At 43.3% G+C, this 15,116-nt stretch overlaps 1 protein-coding gene across 7 annotated transcripts in view; it reads left to right on the forward strand.

The window, feature by feature from the left end:
- The window catches only part of Tnrc6b (trinucleotide repeat containing adaptor 6B), a 207,387-nt gene that overhangs the window by 32,517 nt on the left and 159,754 nt on the right, over positions 1-15,116 (forward strand). For all 7 annotated transcript variants that reach the window (XM_032918140.1, XM_032918161.1, XM_032918150.1 and 4 more), the window contains exon 2: positions 7,649-7,716. The gene's annotated coding sequence lies outside the window, so the exon portion shown is untranslated. The remainder of the gene's footprint in view (positions 1-7,648; positions 7,717-15,116) is intronic.

Consider the following 15,116-nt stretch of genomic DNA (forward strand, 5'->3'; position numbering starts at 1 on the left):
GATATATAGTAAGACTGTGTTCCCCTAAACAAAACAAACAGACAGACAAACAGTCAGAGCAAGAGGGATAGCTCAGTCAGTAAAGTGCTTTCAAGAGGACCTGAGTTCAGCCCCTAGAACCTGAGGCTGGGGTGGTGGCTCGTTCTTGTAATTCCTCAGTGGGGACTAGAGGACGGAAGATCCCTGAGGCTCTGTGTGCTTGCAGCTAGTCCAGGTTAATTTATGGGCTCCAGGAAATGAAGGCCCCTCCCTGTCTCGAGAAGTAGACAGTGATCCTGAAGGTGACACCCAAGGTTGTCTTCTGACCACACACATATCTATCTAGGCATGACAAACGAAACATTCTTACGTGACCAACAGTTACAGTGAAACCTGACTCCTGGCCCTGAAAGCGTGAAGAGGATGAGCAGTTACACGTGCTTAGGTTTTGGGAGGGCAGTCCTGTTTGACTACCTGTCCTGGAGGCAGCCTGGAACACCATACAGTTGAACAAACAGGCTTAGTGGCCCAAGACGGGTACCTGTCTTTCTCATCATTCCTGCTTGAGACTGCCCCCCTACACCAGGCAGCCTTTCTTGATTTCCCCAGATAGTAGAGTAAAACTGAGACTTTTACATCAGAGTTTTACAGACAGGTGTGGTAGACAGAGGCAGGTGGATGGATCTTTGTGAGTCTAGGACAGCTTGTTTTACATAGCAGTTTCTAGGCTTCTGCTGTACCAGTCCCAAGGCTTCTGCTACTACTGTAAAGACCATGGGGATAGCATGCTGTCCTGATATACTATAGTTTTGTTTTTTTAAGAGATGAGTGAGTAGAACCCTTATATGAATAAAATCAGAATATTGTATTGGGTTGAGTTTATTTTTCCCTAAAAATGTGTATCAATCCCACAAGGATTTATTGAGAATGTTTCTTGGGCAGACACTGTATTTAATAATACTGATGAAGTATTAAGTGATCCCTCTGATGCAGACTTAGTTACTGTCCTGTTGCTATGAGGAGACACCACAACCAAGTCAACTGTCACAAAAGAAAGTATTTAGTTGGGGCCTGTTTACAAATTCAGAGGTTTGGCCTATTGTCATCATGTCGAGGAGCATGGTGGTGCACAGGCAGACATGGTGTTGGAGAAGTAACTGAAAGGTCTACATCCCGATCCACAGGCGTGGGCTTGGCTAGGACCTTTGAAACTTCAAAGTCAGTCTCCAGGTGACACATCTACAAGGCCACACCCCCAATCGTTCTCAAGTAGTGCCACTCCCTGATGACTAAGCATTCAGATATATAAGCCTATGGGGACCATTCTTACTGAAACCATGACACAGATTAGACTTTCAGGAAGCTTATAAGCTAGTAGTCCACACATAAGCAAGCATAGGGAGTAGCACCTGTACAGTTTGCTGACTCAGAAGAAGGACACATCAAGATTACCTGTGAGATGAGATGGCATCAAAGCTTTCACAGAAAAGATTGCCTAACCTGCATCTGTCTTCAAATTGAGAAGTTTGGCCTGTGGGTACTTCTAAGAGGCAATAGCTTGTACAAAGGCACATGAAAGCATGGGTGCTCTAGGGAAAATGAATACAGTGTAGCTTTGTAAGATGAAGCAGGAGAGGGCTGGAGAGATGGCTTAATGGTTAAGAGCACTAACTGCTCTTCCAGAGGTCCTGAGTTCAATTCCCAGCAACCACATGGTGGCTCACAACCATCTGTAATGGGATCTGATCTCATGCTCTCTTCTGGTGTGTTTGAAGACAGTGACAGTGTACTTATATATAATAAATAAATAAATCTTTTAAAAAAAAGATGAAGCAGGAGAGTTGAGCAGCTACCAGACCAGGTATAGCATGGAGTGGAAATTATATTTTAATCAAGAGTTTGTACTTTCTTAATATTATTCTAATGTTGGAGATAGTGGGTATTGAGGCTAAGAAAACCAAATTTTAAAAAGGAGTAAAACTAGTAAAAACAGATGAAGTCAAAGTCAGTGTCAGTAGACATAGGTAAGAAAAAACACACTGGAGTGTTACAGTTTAGAATTGATAGGGTTTGGTGCTAGGAAGGAGCTGATGATGTAGTCAGCTTTCTGATCTGAGGGGACGATGGCATTTCAGATGAGGTGGAGGGAGAGCGTGCATTGGGGACAGGCTGAGGTGCAGCTGCACTGAGTTTTAGGCACCTGGGGCACAGGAGGTGGAGAAGCCTGTTGGCATAGGCAGCAGTGCATCTGGTTTTAGAGGTTGGTAAGACAGTTCCACACTGGAGTTGGGAATCATCAACACAGAGTTGGTCACTACGTTTGTGAAAAAAGACAGATGCATTGGAGCTACAAATCCAAGCTGCAAGAGGCAGGAAGACTGTTCAAGGCCAGCCTGGAGTGTATAATGAGACCCTCACTCAAACTAAAAGAAAGAACTTTTTTCCAGCAAATACGATTAGCAGAGAAAAGAGGGACACCAGCACAGATTTTAGGATTAAAGGAATATGTGTTTGGGAATGGGTAGACCTGAACATTTTACAGAATTTCTAAAGCATTGAGATAAACTGGACCTGTCTGAAGCTGTGAAGGGTAACATCTCCAACCTTGGGGCAGAGTAGCACTGTGTTTGGGTGACTAAACAACAGGCCTGCTCACACCTGTGCTCCTAGGCTTTCACTACTATTTGTGGAACTTAGTTCAGCAGATAAATCTACTTGGGGTAGCTGCTCCATTCCAGAGCTGGCCTGGAATGACCTTCCCAGCCTCCTTGCTGGGGTTTCCATTGTTACATGTACAGCTTCACTTAAGATACTACCTGTAGACCTCTTTCTTTATAGCCAGTTGCCATTCACAGAGGCACTCGTGGTTTTCAGTGTTCATTTGTGACTCAGTTAAACTTTTTGATTTCACAGGCCTGTAATTCCAGTAATGGGGAGGATGAAGCAAGGTATTTGAGCTATTTGAGGCCTGAGCTACACCAGAAGAACTTGTCTTGCACCCTTCCCCGCAAAAGAACCCCACAAAAATAAAGGGGTTTCGGATGTAGCTCACGTGGTAGAGTGCTTGTATAGTATACACAAAAGCCTGAGTTCATCGGGGTGATAGTGCCATACTCTTTTAATCTTAGCACTTGGGAGGCAGAGGCAGTTAGAGCTCTGAGTTCAAGGCTGGCCTGGCCTACAGAGCAAGTTCCAGGACAGCCAGGACTACACAGAGAAACCCTATTTCTGAAAACAAAAACAAAAATGAAGTCCTGGGTTCAGTCCCCAGCGATTGGAGGGAGAAGGAAGAAGAGCAGAAACTCAAGGTTCTCTTTCCCTGGTGAAGGGCAGACCAAACTGGCTTCTGTGAAGCCCTATCTCAAAAAATAAACCAAGAAAATATGTAGTTACAGAAATGTGTGGTGTTTTCTTTTGCTGTTGTTTGGTGGTTTTATTTGGCTGCTTTTTGTTTGCTTTGCTCTTACAATGCTGGAGTATAGTATATTCCTTAACATCTTGCATTCCAAGGCTATACTAGATACGTGCTGATTACAGCAATGAGAACTAAGGAGGGTCGTGAGGGAAGAGACTGAGTGATCAAGGGCTTTTTCTGTGCTGCTTGAATTTTTAAAATGAGAATTAAAATGAATCACACTGAATAGTTAAGTTTGAAGATTAAAACCCTGTCACATCAGAGGTGATACTAGAAAAGTAAGTGTCATTTGTTGAATATATATGCCTTTCAGCTTGCCAGACTCTCTAGGAAACACTTAGCTGTAATTATATTGTGTAAGTTTAGTTAAACACTTGACTGTAGTCTATTTCAGTTTAGCAAGACCTGGGGATGGATGAGTCTGAGGTCTTCAGAATCTCATTCTAAGTCCCAAGATTACTCTGGTTGTTCCTTAAGAGAACAGAGGAAACGGCAGTGGTTGGTAGCTTACCACCATAACAGTGCATGACCAGGTGGTAGGATCCGATTGCTTCTGAGCATTTCAACATAGTCTTCTGAAGGCATTTTCCTGGTTGTCGTCTCTTAGAAGAAAAGTACTGCCGTAGATAAGGTAAGCCGTTGCTTTTAGAATCAGTGAACACTGTATGCTTATCATCAGTATGCACTACTTGGTTTGTAGCAAGAAAGAATCGTTTTTGAGAAACCCAGTGTGTGGATACCTGGAAACCAGACCTGGTAGAGCACCCAGGTAATCTCAGCTTCTTAGGAGGCCGAGGTGGCACAGTCATTTGATCCCAGGAGTGCAAAGATGTCCCTTATAAGGAAAAGTATGCACTTGGAAAAAAATACCTAGTTTCCCTTGCTCATCTGTCCTCTGCCATAGTGTCTTTTTGTCCTCATTAAATGTTAGTGAGTGTCTAAGCTGACAGTGAAACAGGAAAAGGACCTTTCTCTTTGGTTACCATCTCCACCTAAAGTTTTCTGTCAAGAGCATATGTAATAATGATACATTGTGACATTGGTCTAGAGTTTGGACTGATGATGGATCTAGAGAGATCAGCTTGGGCAGAAACTCATCAGAGTGGAGAACTAAGATTAGACATTGTTGCATTCTTAATACTCAGAGACTGACAACAAATTGAAGAATCTGACTATTCTCTGAAATGCCAAGGGTCGCATGTAACTACATAGCCATGAGTCTTCTGGAAGGACCAGATCTGTCTCGAAGGTGCAGCCAGCTCCTTTAACTGTCAGCGTTATGTAGTAAAGTCCTAGGATGCAGTTGGGGTTTGCTTCAGCCTGTTTGTTGGACATCTCACCAAATTAAAATATATGTAAGCCTTAATCTTTGCTGTCCAGGAGCTCATGTTGCATGCAGAAGACAGACCCATGTATATTACCAATATAGTATGCTCTCAGAGGAGGCTCCAGGAAAGTTCATGGAGAGGACACCAGTGGCAGAGGAGTGGAAGGGAATCAGCGGAGGGTCCTCAGCATAAATCAGAGCAGATGTGTTGGAGAAAGAGACCAGGTCATTTCATGGTGGAGGAGAAATGCTTATGGAGAGTACTCACTATGAGTTCTTACTGACTCAGTGTAAGGCACAGCACACACAAAGGTCACATTTGCTTTTGAGATTGTTGTAACAGTAGTGTGTTATAGCAGAAGGATTGAGGGAGTAATCGAGATAGGCCTAATTCTGTTTGCAGCATCATTGGTGTATTGATTTAAACAGTTAACTGCAGTAGACAGAGATAATGGCAGATATGGTCATTCAGTAAAGTACTCCTTTAACTATTGTGGCATACTGGGGACTTAAAGCTGTCCCTTATACTGCATTGCCTTGGGAATGGTGTACCCTCTCATAGATTAGAGTACAAAGTTGGTTGTGAAACCAAGTGGCAACTTCCAGAGAGAGACAGTTTTCTGTCAGCCTGGACTAGGGTTTGCTTCGCCCAACTCCATACACAAAGTAGGTGCATCCTGAGCAGGAGAGTGATTTGTCATCAGAAATAAAGTCAGCTCTGTATTTACTGGCGGCTGGCAATGAGCTAAATTTAAGAGATCATGCCAACTGTTGTTTAGCAGTGAATTAGGGAGAAGCAAGAGTGGAACATAGCCTTTGAAGAAGTGACGATATCAGTGAAAGTGAAGAATTGTGGGTGGATCTGAGATGCAGAGTTTGAAAGCATAAATGCCAGCACTCATCAATGGGCTTGTGCGAGGGGCTTGGGGAAGGTGAGATTACTTGATGTGAACTTAGGACCAGAAATCTGGGCCTTGATGAAGACAGGAAGAAGGCGAGGAACAGTCTAGGCAGGGTAAAGGTAGAGTTTGGGTCAAGTTCAGTATGAAGTGATTGAGACATCAAGATGGAAACATTTAAAGGGCAATTTGGTATTTTTGAGGTAGAACAGACAAAACAAGAAATAGTAAAGGTTTGTTTGTGTATTGTGGCATGCCTGTACTTGGGAGAGTAAAACAAGAGGATTGTGAATTCTTGGCCAGCCTGGCTACATAGAGAAACAGTATCTTTTTAAAATTTATTTTTTGAAATTATAATTGCATCATTTCCTACCTTTTCTTTTTTTTCCTGTCAATCTGTCCGATGAGTAACACCCCCACACCCAGTTCTTTCTCAAATTCATGGCTTTAATTATTGGTGTGTGTGTGTGTGTGTGTGTGTGTGCGCGCGTGCGCGCGCGCTTGCTTATGTGTGTGTGTGTGTGTGTGTGTGTGTGTGTGTGCGCGCGCGCGCGCGCGCTTATGTGTGTGTGTGTTCCTAGATACATAAATACGTCTTGCTCAAGCTATCTATATATATGGTTTCAGGGCTGTCTACTTTCAGGGTATTGTATGGGCTCTTATAGGGAAAGATCATTTCTCCTACTCTGAGCATTCCTCAGATGCCCATAGCATTTGTAGGGTTGAGGTCCACAAGCTGTCCCCATTCCCTGTTAGTGTGACCATCGGTGTCGGAGTTGTGCAGCTCTTGTTTAGGCGTCCGTGTTGCAGAGACTTAAGCAGTGTAGTCTCTTACTAAATTTCTAAGGAGAAGCAGTTAATCTTTCTGGCCCCTCTTCCAAATGAGGCCTGAGCCTTAGGTACAAGAATTGTCTTGTGGCTGTGTCAGTTGGGAATGGGCTTTACATACTTTCTTGCTCTCTGCATTTTGATTGTGTTTTTTCCCCCTTGCTCCTTCCCCCATCCCCCAGACAGGGTTTCTCTTTGTAACAGAGTTCTGGCTGTCCTGGACTCAGTTTGTAGACCAGGCTGGCCAGAGATTCATCTGCCTCTGCCTCTCTAGTGCTGGGATTAAAGGCATGTACCACCATGCCCAGCCCTAGTTTTGTTTGTTTAAAATTAGTTTCAGAGAGAAGTTTCTTTGATAAGGGGTGAGAGAGAGTTACATTTACCTTCAAGGACATATACTTAGAATGTAGTTAGAGATTATAGGTACACTTAGCTATAGGTAGTCGGCTAAGTTTCCAGGACCTGGCATGACTTTTCCTCTTGTTGAGCAGGCCTTAAAATGAATTAGAGGGCTGTTGGTCACTGCCCTCTAATGCATGTCACTACTGAGCTCTTGGGGTTATCATGCTATGCTAGTCATCGTTGTGTTCCTATGGAGAGAGATTGTGGCCAGTAAGATGCTCAGCACATAGGGTGCTCACCTAACAACCTGAGTTTAATTTGGAACCCACACCAAGATGGAAGGAGAGAGCTGACTTCTGAAAGTTGTTCCTAACTCCACACGAACACTGTTGCATAGGTGTACTCGTTCGCACAAACATACCATGCACACAGTAATAATAATCAAAGAATCAGTTTGTTTAAAAAGAAAGTCATAAAGATTGAATGTAGATTTTAATGTCACTTCAGAAACTGTTCGATTTTCATGCATTGCTAGGGTGGAACCCAGGGTCTCACACATTAGGCAATTTCTGTGCCAGGGAGCGTCATCCCCAGTCTTTACTGCACATTTTTTTATTATGACCTGGCCTTTATTGAATGGGTCTTTGGCACCTTGCATTATATGTGGATTTTACTCATACTTCATTTAACTTAAAAGAACCCTTGAGGAAGATGTTTGCAGAGTTAGGCCACTGGCCTACGAACTCTAAATGAAAGAAAGAGTGGATTCAGAGGAAACTGTCTACTGCCTGCCCTGCTGCTTCTTCGGGCGTCTTACGTCATCTCTATGGCTCATTGTGACTTTTGTTTTCTCTTCAGGGTCTTGGGTTTTTGCACTGAATGTAACCTAGACTGATCGTCTCAGTTGCCCCAGGATACTGTCAGAGGTAAGTTTTTATCAGTGGCCATAAGTCAGGAAAATGTATGGGAGGGCTTCTTTCTTGAATTCCTTTTTAAAAAAAGATTTATGTAGCGATGGGGAGATGGTTCACTGGTTAACAGCGCTGACTGCTTTTCCAAAGGACCTGCCTTTGATTCCTTTCACCCATACTGTAGCTCACAACTCTCTGTGACCCTAGTACAGGGGACCTGATGCCCCCTTCCGATCTTCTCTGGCACCAGACACACATGTGCGCAGGTGAACATGTGGGCAGACACCCATACAGAGAGACAAACAAACAAATGTTTTTGAAAAATATATAGTTCAGGATTAAAAGATTTATTTAATTTTTTAAATTTATGGTTTCTTTGAGACAGGGTCTCTTACATAACCCTGGCTGTCCTAGAACTCAACTATGTAGACTAGGCTGGGCTCAAACTTGCAAAGATTTATCTACTTCTGCCTACCAAGTGCTCAGATTAAAAATGCACACTACCACATCTGGCAGTTTATTTTCATACCCTGTATATGGGTGCTTTTTTACCTGCATATATGTCTGTGTACATATATGTAGTGCCCATGGAGTGTGTTGAATCCTCTGGAACTGGAGTAACAGATAGCTGCTATGTGGGTACTGGGAACTGAACCTATGTCCTCTGTAACTGCAGCAAATGCTGTTAAGTACTAAGCTACCTTTCCAGCCCCAGATTTTCTGCGTCCTTTCAGGAAGGCAAAATGCGGCCATAACATCAGCTTTTGCATTCTTACTTTAGCTGTTTTCTTTAAAATATATGGTATTGAGATTGGGGATAAAGCTCAGTTGTAGAGTGCTTGTCTACAATGCCTGATGTCTGGGTTCTGTCCCCAACACCACACTCAGACTCACAAAATGCACTGGCATTCATTCATATTGATACTGATATCTGATGCCTTATCCTGTGGTGAGAAGTTAGTCATTAGGATTAGCAATTGCAGAGTTAAGTGAGAAGTTCTTACTGTTCCAGCTTGCATTTGCTTTCCTTTTTTTTTTTTTGGTTCTTTTTTTCGGAGCTGGGGACCGAACCCAGGGCCTGTGCTTCCTAGGCAAGCGCTCTACCACTGAGCTAAATCCCCAACCCGCATTTGCTTTCTAAAAGGGATTTAACAGTCACTCCACTGAACCTGCCCCTGTGACATCTTGGGACCTATAGAAACCTTCAAAACGTAACTTCAGTCTGAGTCCGCATTCTTATGCAGAAGGGGAATCTCTCTGAGTCTTGTTTTTAGTTGTCTTTTTTTTGGTGGTGCTGGCATCAAACCCAAGGCCCTCCTCGTGCTAGACAAACTCCACACCACCAGATTGCCCCCTGCTTCTGGAAGGCCTGTGTGGTTGTTTTCTAGATAGACAGAAGTTTGTTGTGGCTTTGTGTCTTGGTTGCTGCTTTTTCTTCTGTCAGCATTTAGAAGATAGAAGAGCCATTCTGCTGCTTTAGCTCTCCTGCTGGCCTTCCTCCTGGTCCCCCTGTGGGATCTTTCTCATCCAAATTGAAAACCCCTGCTGTTAGTGCTCTAGTAGTCATCCGTTGTTTTACACTAAGCTAGTCAGCATCTACATCTTGTCTGTAAACTCTGAGCCTTCTTGAAACTTTCCAAGGGTTTTTAAAAAACATATATATATGTACATGAGAATCTTACATACTTACAAGGGTACATGTGCTGTTTTGACACATATATATTGTGTAATGTTTAAGTCGGGGTAAGCAAACCTGGCTCCTCAAACAGTTCTCATTGTCTTCATGAAAACATGGAAATCTTTCTCTCTAGCTTTTGTTTTTAGATTTATTTTTGTTTTTAATTGTGTGAGAGAGGGGTATATAAGGTTAGCGCAGGTGCTCATAGCTAGAGAAGTGCTGGAGTTACAGGTGATTGTGAGCTGCTTGTGGGAGTTGGGAATTTAACTCCTGTCTTCTGCAGGAGCTGTGGTCACTTACCTTCTGAGCTGTCTTGGCCCCTGGCTAGTTTTTAAAATACAGTGCACTGTCATTATCTGCAGTTCCTGCTGACAGGAATCAGACTAGGAAATAACTTTTTTTTTTTTTTTTTTTGGTTCTTTTTTTTTGGAGCTGGGGACCAAACCAGGGCCTTCACGCTTCCTAGAGGAAATAACATTTTAAAACTTGATTTATTCTATGTGTGTTTTGCTTGCAAATATGGTATGTGTGTGCCTTGAATTCACAAGGCCCAGAAGAGGACCTCCATTCCCCTGGAACTAGTTACATGGTTGTGAGTTGCCACATGGGTGTTCTTAACTGCTGAGCCCTATTTCTAGCCCCATTCATTGCATTTTTCATAAAAAGCACTTCAAAAAAAAAAAAAACCCCCCAAAAAAAAAAAAGCACTTCAAAAAAGTTGGTTAGTTAATTTACTTCTACCTAGAAACTCATCGAATATCCATTATATGGCTGGTGCATAGTTTTTGGTGTTGTTTTGGTTTGTTTGTTTTTTTTTATTTTTTGTTTTTTTTTTTTTGTTTTTTTCTTTTTTTTTTTCGGAGCTGAGAACCGAACCCAGGGCCTTGAACCCAGGGCAAGTGCTCTACCACTGAGCTAAATCCCCAACCCCTGTTTTTTGTTTTTCAAGATGGGGTTTCTCTGTGGAACTCTGGCTATCCTGTAACTCTCTCTGTAGACCTGGCTGGCCTTGAATTTGGAGATCCACCTGCCTCTGCCTCCCAAGGACTGGGATTAATAAAGGTGTGTGCCACTATGCCCTGCTGCATACAAGTGCACGGGGCTTGTTTGTTTGTTTGTTTGTTTGTTTGTTTGTTTGTTTCATGTATGTGGATACACTGTCGCTGTCTTCAGACACACCAGAAGAGGGCATCAGATCTCATTACAGATGGTTGTGAGCCACCATGTGGTTGCTGGGAATTGAACTCAGGACCTCTGGAAGAGCAGTCAGTGCTCTTAACCGCTGAACCATCTCTCCAGCCCCAGGTGCACAGTTTTAAGTAGCCCGAATACAGAGAGTAACAAGATCTAATATCTGATAACAAGGTGCAGGAACACCCTGTAACATAATCTCTGAGCAAATAAATCCAGAAAGGTGTTAAAGGTTCATAATGGAATTCAGACAGGCCCCACTGAGGAAACAGGCCCCACTGGAGATGGGTAGAGGAATACATTACATAGACTGACCTTGGAGTGAGAAATGGTGACATCACAGGAGAGAGAGAGAGAGAGAGAGAGAGAGAGAGAGAGAGAGAGAGAGAGAGAGAGAGAGAGACACACAGAGGGAAGAAGATGAACAGAAATATGGAAGCCTGAACCAGTGTGGCACATTGGTGAGGCAGGAAGTAGTTCAATATGTCAGGAACAATGAAAGCAAATGGGTAAGGCTGGAGAGAGCAAGGGCTGGGGCCTAGGAGGCTTTGAACTCCAGCATTCTTTCTGTCTTATAGGAGAAGTCCACAGAATGTGTCTGATCTTATTACATAGTAATTAACAGTCACTATGTTGTCTTTTCATCCTGAGCATAGTATCAGGTGAAGATTCTCCAAATGTAAGACAAAATGGTAGAATGTTCTGCCGAAACCAGTCAGACACACACTCCATGACTTAGAACAGCTTTGCTGTTGCTGGCTACCCCTGCCAATGATTTTTGTATGTTTTGTTTTGTTTTGTTTAGAGACAGGGTTTCTTTGTACAGCTCTGGCTATCCTGGAACTTGCTTTGTAGACCAGGCTGGCCTCAAATTCACTGAGATCTACCTACCTCCCAAGTGCTGGGATTAAAGGCCGGCACCACCACCTGGCTTTCGTTGAATCTTTATATTGTCTTTTTCATCACTGTTCTAGCACGGACATCTTACACACTCCTCTGCAGTTCCCAAGTAACACTTTTAGTTCACCGTGTACTTGAGTATCGCCTGTGTTATTCTTTTTTGTCAAAATGACAGTAGAACTGAACTGGATCCTTAAGAGCGATTGTAAGCCATATTTTGAAACAAGAATCTCATCAAGATTTGCAGATTTTTTCCTAAAGACTTATTTTTATTTTTAATTCTGAGTATGTCTGTGTGCCAGTGTGTGGGTATATGCATGCGAATACACCTCAGTAGCCAGAGGTGTAGGATTGCCTGCAGCTGTAAGCCACCCAGTTCTGGTGCTGTCAATCAAGCTCTGGTTCTCTGCAAGAGGAGTATGCACTGCTAACCACTGAGCCATCTCTCCAGCCCAGTGTGCAGGGTTTTTTAGGGGCAGGATTTGTTTGGACTCTGGGAATTGAGTACTAAGCACACACTTTACTTTTGAGCTGCACCTGTAGCCTGTCAAGATGGAAAAGGAAACACTTCTTTTTTTCTTTGGTTGGTTTGGGTTTTGGGTTTTGAGCAGGGTCTCATTCTGTGTAGCCCTAGATGTCCTGGAACTAGCTATGTAGACCAGGCTGGCCTGGATCTCAGCAGACATTTGTCTGCCTCTGCCTCTGCCTCTGCCTCCTGATAACTGTGGTTAAGGGTGTGCACTATTACACCCGACTAAAGGAAACACATTTAAAACCACTACAGTTAACTCTACAGGAACAACAGAAGTTGAGAGAGAATAAAAGGCAAAGAGGGAAACAGGTTACCAATGACTCCCAGTAAGCAGGCACACCAACCAGTAGGAAAGTCAGGGATGAGTATAGAAATAAATCAGGTGGACAGTAGAAGGAAGGGATATGGATAAATGCAGGGGCTTCTCAAGGGGTGTTGTTAGCTGTCTGCCACCACACACTTATACCAGGTAAGTAACATATGAAGAAAAACGATTCGTTTTGATTCAGGGTTTCCTAGGTGTAAGGCCACAGCCTCTGAGTTTGGCAGTTTATTGTGGCAGTAGTGCGAGTCAGAACAAAACTGTTTACCTCGTGTTAGTAAAAGAATGGAAGAAAGCATCTCTCATTCCTCTCTAAGAGCATGTTCTCAAAGACCAGAAGTTTATAGGCCTGAACACCTTCCAGGTCAGTCTCTGAGGACAGGCTTCATACCTCAGGGGACATGTAAGATGTAAACTATGACAGGTATGGCCTGGGGCTGTGCAGAGAGAGACTAGTGTGTTATGTGGAGAGGATAGGGAGGCTTGTCTGAGTGACTTGCAGAAGAGGACATCTGTGGGAAGAAGCAAGGTCAGTGAAGAGTTTGGAAGGAAAGGTTTGCTACTAATAACAAGGACTGTGTGGAAGAGGACCCACTGAATAATACTCTCCCTACCAAGTCCTGAGCTAACAAAGGCATAGGACAAAGGGGTGAGACAAGTAGGGATCAAAAATGTCCTTCTGTTATGAATGCATTAGGCTCTAGAGAGCTGGCTTATATCTGAGGGCAGGTAGGCCTTTTATTATGAACTCTAGGACCTAACAAGGATAGTGAGATGGCAGCCCTAGTCTGAGGTCAGCCTCCTCTCGGAAGAGTGGGGAGCAGAGCACAATGAGTATTGGTGAGGTAAAGATGCAGCAGAGGGCTGAATTGTGAGTCCAGGTTGAGTTTCTTCTAGATACACTAATCAGATAAGCCCTTCACCCTGTCAGGGGTTTACATCCCTAATAGTCAAACATTGGCACTGTATTGTGAGGAAGGAAACATCAAGAGTGTTGGGAGGGTGCCTTTCTTCTATAGCATGCCCTTTTGTCCTCCGCTGTACTATTCTTAACCAGTAGGTCTGGGTCTGCCAGGGTATGCCCAGACTCTTCCTTCCTTTCTCAAACTAGATACAGTCAGAAACCTCATAATTTTCTTTTTCTCTTTGAAACACATATTTTTAGTGCAAACAATTTAAACATAGACCTTCACTGGCTTTGTAGTACATGTGCTGTTTGAAGTTTAGCTGTCTTGTAGCTTATAGACAGCTAATAATTGTCCCACTTCCTGATGTCTAAAAGGCCCGTGTGAAGGAGTCTCTTCACCATCTAATCTTTGCTTCAGCCATGCCGGCTTAGGAAAAGCTGGGCAGGCATAATTCAAGGTCAGGCAGCAATCTCTGTACTCTGCAGCCACTCAAGCCTGCTAAACCCCTGTTCCCTTTGCCCAGGCCAGCACGGCTGGCATTTGCTTGCTGGGCCAGAGTGGTCAGTGTATGTGAGACTACCTCACAACCAACGTTGTTCAGTATACATGAGCTTTCAGTACCACCAACCGCTGTGACAAGCTCTGGCTTATTCTTGGTGAGAACTGGAAACCCCTAAGCTTTTGCTAAGGCTTCTGAGCCTAATGCATGCAGCCTTGTCTCTATAGAAACAGCCACTTACCTAATGACAAAGTTGCCATAACTACAGTCACTGCTGAGGTCAAAATGCTGGGTGGCCTATAGTTTATAAGACTCAATAGCTAGAAGCTAGTATACGGCTTTGGTCTAATGTGCAAGAAAACACTTTGTCCCTCTCTAAAGCCAAGCTTGTAACAGAAGCCTCAAAAATCCCAAATGTAAAATGTTCTAACATTTTTACTTTATGTCCTTTTATCAAGATTTTAGTCTAAGGGTTGGGGAGTTGGCTCAGTAGTTAAAAACATTTGTTGTTTTTGTAGAGGACCAAGGTTTGATTTTCAGCACTCACATGGTAATTTATTACCATCTGTAACTCCAGTCTCCACGAATCTAATGTCCTCTCCTGACCTCCGAGGATACCAGACAAAGAATAAAAATAAAGGGACTGGAGAGATGACTCAGTAGTTGAGAGCACTGACTGCTCTTCCAGAGGTCCTGAGTTCAATTCCCAGCAACCACGTGGTGCCTTACAACCATCTTTAATGGGATCCCATGCCCTCTTCTGGTATGTCTGAAAATAGCTATAGTATATTCATATAAATATAATAATAAATAAATCTTTAAAATAAAACAAAAAAGAATAAAAATAAAAAATTTTCAGTTCAGTACAGCAGAGGTACAGAAGTGGCACTGTCTTTCTCCTGCTGGAAAATGAGATGGAGGAGATATCATCCAGGAGCCATGGTGATGCTTCTGTTATTACACCTGTATACAGAGCAGTGCATTTCTCAGCACTACACCTCAGAACTCCCCAGACTTGGTAGGTGTTTTAGTGTATGCCTGTAGTCCCAGCACTTGGGAGGTGAGGGCAAGATGATCAGGAGTTCAAGACCAGCCTGGGCTACATAATTTAACAAACAAACAAACAAACAAACAAACAAGCAAGCAGAATTCAATTGACTTTACTTTCTGTGGGGAATTTATGAGGAACCAAGAAGAATGTCTGCTTCCTGGATAGCTTGAAAAGTGTTGAGACCCATATGCCTTGTGTTTCTGAGCTCTCAGGCAAGCTCTGGGGCAGCTAGAAGTGAAGGAGCAGAAAGATGAAGAAGCCTTACTTCTGAGGTGCACAGTAACAGGGAGAGGACCTAGAGGTAACTAGAGGATGTGAGCGTGTAGGAAAGCCT

This window comes from Rattus rattus, chromosome 1 (assembly GCF_011064425.1).
Source record: "Rattus rattus isolate New Zealand chromosome 1, Rrattus_CSIRO_v1, whole genome shotgun sequence".
Classification (NCBI taxonomy): domain Eukaryota; kingdom Metazoa; phylum Chordata; class Mammalia; order Rodentia; family Muridae; genus Rattus; species Rattus rattus.